This window comes from Canis lupus, chromosome 11 (genome assembly GCF_011100685.1).
Source record: "Canis lupus familiaris isolate Mischka breed German Shepherd chromosome 11, alternate assembly UU_Cfam_GSD_1.0, whole genome shotgun sequence".
NCBI lineage: Eukaryota > Metazoa > Chordata > Mammalia > Carnivora > Canidae > Canis > Canis lupus.
In genome coordinates, this window is record NC_049232.1 from 20,645,031 (window position 1) to 20,653,295 (window position 8,265).

The following is an 8,265-nucleotide window of genomic DNA, read 5'->3' on the forward strand; positions in this document are numbered from 1 at the left end:
GAGCGACCCAGGCACCTCTATGCTGTGTCCTTCTGGTTGCTGTTACCAACAATCTTCCCAGTTGCTTATTCACATTCTATGAACTCTCAGCAACCCAGCCTCACCGATCGATGACTTTTGTGCTCAGATGGGTAATCCTATACCTCAGTCTCAGATGCTTGACCTTTATCTGAACTTCAGTTCCTCTCAGCCTATGACACACCCTGGAGCTGTCCACCTCATTCCAATACTTTTGTTTTCCTCCCAACCCTTCAGCTCTGACCTTGACACCGTTGGTTCCTTTTCCTTCTAGTTTATATTTCGTGATCCCTTCAATTCACTCACCCACTACCCTGATCCTTTTGTGTACTCATCTTGCAAAATCTAAACCCAAAATAAGTCAAATTACTTTACTTTTCATACTCAATCCAAGCTGTTGAATTAAGTTATAGGTGAGGGAGGGGAGGTCTTCTGTGAGCTGGAGGAACATGTGGTTTGAGAAAGTGACAAGCAGGTTGAGCTTGTCATTTCCAGCTGTGACTGGAAATGTAAAAGTGTAGAGATACTGATTCACATGGTTGTGTGATTTTCTCCAGTGCGGGGTACGAATAAAACACACATAGTTGAATTTGGGGGTTGCAGTACAGATGATCAGAATGACAAGACAGTGGAGGAAGTAAGATTGACTAAAGCAAAGGACCATAAGATTTAGATTGAAGACGAAAGTGAATAAAACATGACAAAAAACAAAACAAAACAAAAAAAACATGACAACATTCTATTGTCCTAGTATGCTATGCCCATCTACTTTTTTCCCCTTTATTTGGTGTATATGAGAACCTGGCACAGTGTTAAGATCCAAAAGAACAGACTGCATATCAGCCGAAGGTGAAATAATCTGCTCTATTTCTCTTGGACTTTTCACCAAAGACATGACTCTGTTGATATGAAACCTGACGAGACTGAATGTGGTCACTTGGTAGGGGCCAAGAGCTAGATTTCATTTTTTTTTTTTAGCATAATAAGCATTAATCATTAAGAGTGCAAGCTCAGAGGTAGACCAACTGGAGTTCTAATTTGGACTTGCCACATAGTAACTATAGCAACTGGACAAAGTATTTAGCTTCTCTTCAGTTTCTTTGTAAAGTGAGGACAATAAGTATATCTATCTCATAGAGCTGTTGTGAGGACTAAATGACATCATGGGCTATTGTTGGTAGTATTATTGTAATAATACAATAGCAGAGAGGATGGTTGCTTGACCAGGACTAATTTCTACCCTAACCTGGCATCTAGCTCAGAAGATTAAAAGCATCGGTAACTTAGATTATCCAAATCTAACTGAGCCAAAGCCTCCTGATATCTTCCTATGGACTCTTACTCCAATAGGGCTCATATCCCATTCTATCTCATAAGGAGACTTACATGTTCATATGTATCTTTCCTCTTGGATGATCTCATCTGAACCTGTGGCTTTAAATACCATCCATATGCAGATAACTCCCTAATTTAAATCTCATTCTGACTTCTCCTATGAACTTCATACTCATGTATATCCAACTGTCTCCAAACTTTAACTGAAATGTAAGTTTAAAATATTAATATACTTAAATATAAATTCATTTTTATATTTAAGATAAAACTCTTGCATAGGCAACAAAAGAAAACATAGATAAATTGGATTATACCAAAATTTAAAACTCTTGTGCATAAAAGGACATGATCAACAGAGTGAAAAGGCAACCGTGGAATGGGAGAAAATATTTGGAAGTCATATGTCTGATAAGGGGTTAATATCCAGAATATAGAAAGAACTCCTACAAGTCAACAACAAAAACAGACAGCATGGTATAAAAATGGGCAGCGGACATAAGAGATATTTCTCCAAAGAAAAGACACAAATGGCCAATAAGCACATTACATGATGCCCAACATCACTAATCATCAAGTAAATACAAATCAAAACCACAATAAGATATCATCTCATACCCATTAGAATGGCTACTATTTTACAAAAAATAGAAAATAACAAGTGTTGGTGAGAATGTGTAAAAATTGGAACTTTTGTGTACCATTGATGGGAAAGTACAATGCTGCAGTCCTACAGAAGACAGAACACACCATGGCAATTCCTCAGAAAAATTAAAAATAGCATTGCCATATGATCCATGCATGCAATGATTGCCATATGATCCCACTTCTCAGTAGATACTTAACAGAGTTAAAAGCAGGGACACACGGGCAGCCCGGATGGTTCAGCAGTTTAGCACTGCCTTTGGCCCAGGGCAGAATCCTGGAGACCCGGGATCGAGTCCCACATCGGGGTCCCTGCATGGAGCCTGCTTCTCCCTCTGCCTGTGTCTCTGCGCCTCTCTCTGTGTCTCTAATAAATAAATAAAATATTTTTTTTAAAAAAAGCAGGGACACAAAGATATTTATGTACTCACGTTCATATAGCAACGTCAAGGTAGCAGAAAGATGAAAGCAACCCACATGTCTATTGAAGATGAATGAAAGAATAAACTGTGGTATATACATACAGCGGAATATTATTCAACCTTAAAATGAAAGAAAATTGTGACACATGCTACAGCACACGTAAACCTTGAAGACACTATGCTTAATGAAGTAAGTCAGTCACAAAAGTACAAATACTGTATGATTCCAGTTATATGAGGTACCTAGAGTGGTCCAATTCATAAAAACAGAAGGTAGAAGGATGGTGCTAGGGGCTGTGGGGAGGGAGGAAGTTTCTTACTGCACCTACAATAAAATTCAAACTGTTTACAGGGTGTTAGATGATCTGGTGTCCATACACACTGGCCTCCTGCCAACATCTCTGATCTCATGTCCCATCGTTATTCACTTTGATCACTATGTTCCAGTCATGCTGGTCTTCCCCAAGCATATGCTCTTTCCTTGCAGACTGTGTATTTGCTGCTCCTCTGCTTGGTACACTCTCTTCCCACATCTTCACATGACAGGTTCCTTCTGATCCCTTCCATCTCAGCTTAGCCATCGCCTTCTCAGAAAAGAACTCATTTACCATCCAATCGAAGGTAGCCACCCACTCTGATTGTCAGGCTTTATACTGTCATCTTCTTTTCTCTCTTCCTGGCACTTACCTTTATTACAAATTCATTTTTGTTGTCACATGTTTATCATCAGCTTCACCATCCCCCAACTAAAGTTTGAGCTCCGTGAGAACAGATAACTTGTTTGTCTCTTGAATCTCAGAACCCAGAACACTATTGGGCACATAACATCCTATTCAAATATTTGCTGACTGAAGGAAGAACTAAATAACTTTAATGACCCAATTTTCCTTCTGTGTCACATATGTATTATTAAAGCATTTTGAGAAGGGGTGCCTGGGTGGCTCAGTCGCTTAAGCTTCCTCTTGTTTTTGGCTCAGGTCATGATCTCAGGGTCGTGAGATCAAGCCCCATGTCCAGCTTTGTGCTGAGCATGGAGGCTGCTTAAAATTTTCCCTTTCCCTCTGCCCCTCCCCCACTGCTTGTGTGCAAACGATCTTTCTCCCTCAAAAAAAGCCCTAAAAACAAAAAACAAAAAGCCTTTTGGGTAAACTGGTATTTCTAACATTATACATCACCAGTGTCTTTTTATCTAGTCTAGAACGTGGTAACTCGTCTTAAAATGTAAGCAGCAAGTCTGACATTTCATTTTATGAGGCATACCCTGAAAGGAACAAGTTTACATTGTTGCTCTGACCCAAAGCATAGCAAAGTGTAATTATTTATATGGAGTTTTTTAATTGTCCCATATTTTTTGAAACCAAATTGTAGGCTTTCATATTGAAATTACACTCATTCAGAGTAAAAGTCTGGACATTGAAGTCTTTAAAAAATTGTTCAAAGTATTTCATTACATACTTCTAGTGTAAAGATTTTTTTTTTAATTTTTATTTATTTATGATAGTCATCACAGAGAGAGAGAGAGAGAGGCAGAGACACAGGCAGAGGGAGAAGCAGGCTCCATGTAGGGAGCCTGACTTGGGACTCTATTCCAGGTCTCCAGGATCATGCCCGGGGCTGAAGGCGTCACTAAACCACTGAGCCACCCGGGCTACCCTAAAGAATGGTTTTAAGGCTCATTATCTTCATGGTTAGTTATCTGTCTAGGCCAAAACAGACTGGGCTTAAAAGGCAGGACCATATGATAGCACAAATGTGATTTTGCTGGCCCTTCTACATGTGCTGTAACCCCAATTTCCTTCAAAGTCAAATCTTTGTCCACATTTGGACTCATGAAGATAGGCCATCCTGACATTATTTTTGAGGCATGTCTACAGTGGACAGCAGAAAATGGCACAAAAGTGAGCATTCCCACTGGCAATTGAAGTCCTGCTATGCCAAGTTCAACTGAAACTGCTCTGCTGGCCCAAAATGCAGATATGCATGGGTGATGACATGTCACTTGGGATGATGTCTGATGAGACAAATAGACTCCTGTTCTTCGACTCTTGAGTCATGCCCTGATATTCTGAGGCCAAGGCAAATAAAGTCCCACAGAGATCTTGGCAAAAGTAGCGATTTCAGATCTTCCTCATGGTGCCCTTTCCATAAAATCTGTACACGATCTGTGGAATCAACAGCAGAACCTGGGCAGACCCTCTGAATCATCCTTTACTCTAATGCTGAAGACTGGACCTCCTCTCTTTTCCCAAAGGAGGAGTCCTTTCTTTGGAGGCTTCCCTTCTTTGAGCAAGTGAATGCTGACCGCTTCAGCCCACATAAATATAAAAATGTCCAAATCTGTGAAGAACACATAGTTTCTCAGGTGCTTCTTTAGAGTTAATAATCAAAATAAAAGCAATAACTATTGCTAGTATTTATTTCACACTTAACATCTGCTAGGCACTGACCTAACTACTACCACCTGGGAAACTGAGGTTTGGAAAGTTTAAAAACTTGCCCAATCTTACAAGCGAGGACTTGAAGGAGTCAGCAGTTGAATGTTGACAGCTATACTCAGAGGCTATGCTCTTAACCAATACACTGTATTGTCTCTTATCCCAGAAGTAATTATAAAGTTTATAAAATTCTACCCTGCTGAATAGAAGGTAAAACAAATCAAAGAGCTATAGATGTTTATTCTTCCTTATTTTAGTCCAACATATTAATAATTTGTGTTTTATTTATTGCTGCATAACACATCACCCCAAAATGTAGCAGCTTAAAACAATAAGCATTTATTACTTCTCTAAACTTTCTGAGGGTCAGGAATCTGGGAGCCACTTAGCTGGGTGGTTCTGGTTCAGTTTCTCATGAGGTTGCAGTCAAGCTGTTGGCTAGGGATGCAGTCATCTGAAGACTCAACTTGTGCCTGGCTGGCTCAGTAGAACACGTGGCCTTTGATTTCAGGGTTGTAAGTTTGAGATCCACAGTGGGTATAGAGATTACTTAAAAATAGTCTTTTTAAAAAATATATTTTATCTTTTTTTTAAGATTTTATTTATTTGGGATCTCTGGGTGGCGCAGCGGTTTAGCACCTGCCTTTGGCTCAGGGCGTGATCCTGGAGACCCGGGATCGAATCCCACGTCGGGCTCCCAGTGCATGTGGCCTGCTTCTCCCTCTGCCTGTGTCTCTGCCTCTCTTTCTCTCTCTCTCTCTCTCTCTGTGTGACTATCGTAAATAAATAAAAATTAAAAAAAAAGATTTTATTTATTTGACACAGAGAGAGAGAGAGAGAGAGAGAGCACACAAACTGGAGGAGCAGCAGAGGGAGAGGCAGGAGCCTCTCCTCTGAGCGGAGACCCCAATGCAGAGCTCGATCCCAGGGCCCTGGGATCATGACCTGAACTGAAGGCAGACACTTAACTGCGTAACCAACTAAGCCACCCAGGCACTCCTTTAAAAATAAAATCTTAAAAAGAGAGAGAGACACTCAACAGATGCTGAAGTTGTTTCTAACAAGCTCACTCACATGTGGGACGGAGGGCTATGTTCCCCATTGGCTTGACAGTAGTCTTCATTTCTTATCACCGGTACCACCTGGGCCTCTTACTAATTATAGCTTGATGTTCCAAAAGAAAGAGAAGGAGGGGAGGGGAGAATGAGGACACAGATGAAACGCTCAAGATGGAAATCTAGTAAAATGTGATCACTGAAGTGATGAAACATCACTTCTGCTCTTTGCTATCGGTCACAAAGACCAACTCTGTTACAAAGTGGGTGAGGCCTACGTGGGATATGAATACCAGGAGACAAGGATCACTGAGTGACAAGGATCATCTTGGAGACCAGCTACCATGTCTGGTAGCATTTTAACCCATTTAAACTAGGGTTCCAACCCTGAATCTGCTGCCATGTCAATCAGTTTTACTTTCTATTATTTCTAAAACAGGAACATCTTAAACTCAGAATTTTGAATATTGGAGGGCCTCAAATAACTGATTTTCTCAGAGTCTAAGTTCAATTTCTCTTTTAAAAGATGCAATTTCAACAGTAACATTCAGATAGTATTCACTGCCCCACCTAGAACTGGAAGATGCTGCCACAGGTTGCTCTTTGCTTTGTGCACATGTACAGGACAAGCTGTTTTTGACAAAAGGTTTGTTTTTTTAAGATCTGCAACTTCTCCCATAACCTACGGAATTGTTTTCAAACCATTTCAGGAGTGTTTTCTGAAGTCCAACCAATGTTTCTTAAACTAAGACCTTTTCACATTGTTTGGTCTGGACACAGGTCAGCATTCTTCTCATAGAAGCTTTCCTTTATTTTGAAATATTGAAACAATTTTGAGAATTGATTCAAGAAACAAGTTTATTTTCAAGAAGCTTGGTTTTCCTTTTTGGTTAGTTCCAGAAAAGGACTGTTACTTGAGATAAGATGTTAGAAAGGATTAAGTGTATTTCTGAAGGCATAGCCAGCCATCTTCTGAGGAATATTGAACAGTATATATAAACAAAATGACTAACACTCGTGTTAACATTTTTACCTTAATTTTTAAAAATTCTATTATGTTTTTAATTCTATTATGTTTTAAGGAAATGTTTATATTTCCCTGCATAAAACATGCTGGCTTGCCCTTCTTTATTTTTATTTTCAATTTAGAATATAATCACTATTAAATAGTGCTTATCCAATAGATCACATTTAAAAATGTATATTTAATTCTCCATCACTAAGCCGCTGTTATTACAAAAAGGAATATACTGCTAAACGTTAAACTTAGCAGCCCTAGTCCTTAAAGGCTTTAAAACAGTGCTGTCCAATAATATAGGCACTAAGGCTACAGAGCACTTAAAGTGTGGTTAAACCAAATTGAAATGTGCTATAAAATACAAGCTGGATTCTCAAGATTAGTGAAAATGAAAAGGATGTAAGATCAATAATTTTTATAGTAGGATGTAAAATATCTCAATAATTTCTATATTGCTTACATAATGAAATTATAGTGTTGGACATATTAAATATAGGAGTAAAATAATTTCACCCACCCCTTTCTTTATCCTTCTTAACAGGGCTGCCAGATAAAAATACAGGACAGCTAGTTGCATCTGAATTTCCTATGTCCCTGCCTATGTTTTAGTACTATAAAATTACTCTTTAACTGAAATTCAAATGTTAACTGGGTGTCTTATATATTTTACTTGCTAGATCTGGTAACTTTATTAATATGACTACTAGACACATTTAAATTACAAAGGTATACTAGTGGACAGCGAGGCTTTAGAATTATCTAGTTTTTCCGTTTCGTTTTTGCTTTGCCAACTATGGAGTTAACTGTGCAGAAATGCCTAATCTGAGGGAAACATTTAATCCTAGACTGGGATCGTCAATACTTGAAGTTAAATTTTTACATGTGTTTTAACGAGCTAAAGGCCAACAGAGGGGCCTGTCGCAGACCCAAGTACTGAAAAGACATTTTAGAATTAAAAGTCACTGCTCCCAGCCTCACCACTGGGGTAGTTAACAGTTCTGGTTCCAAAATAATCCGTGCCACTTTCACAAGGATGGGCTGTCAAGGGCAGGGACTTGGCAGCGAGGCTCTGGGGCAGTCACCGTCCCGTCCCGGCAGAAGGCTGGCAGGGGTGGGGGGACGGTATTCGTAACACTGGAGTCTCGCACCCGGCTCGTCCACGCATCCCCTCCCCTGGCTCCGCGCAGCGCCAGCGGCCTCGGCCTGAGACGCCGGGGGCTCCGAGTCTCGCGGCCTTCCTACGCCGAGCCAGGGGAACCCCCGCGGCAAGCTCAGGGCTGGACCGGACCTGCTCGGCGGGAGCCGGACGGGACCCCGACGCGCCCCCGACGGAACCCGGG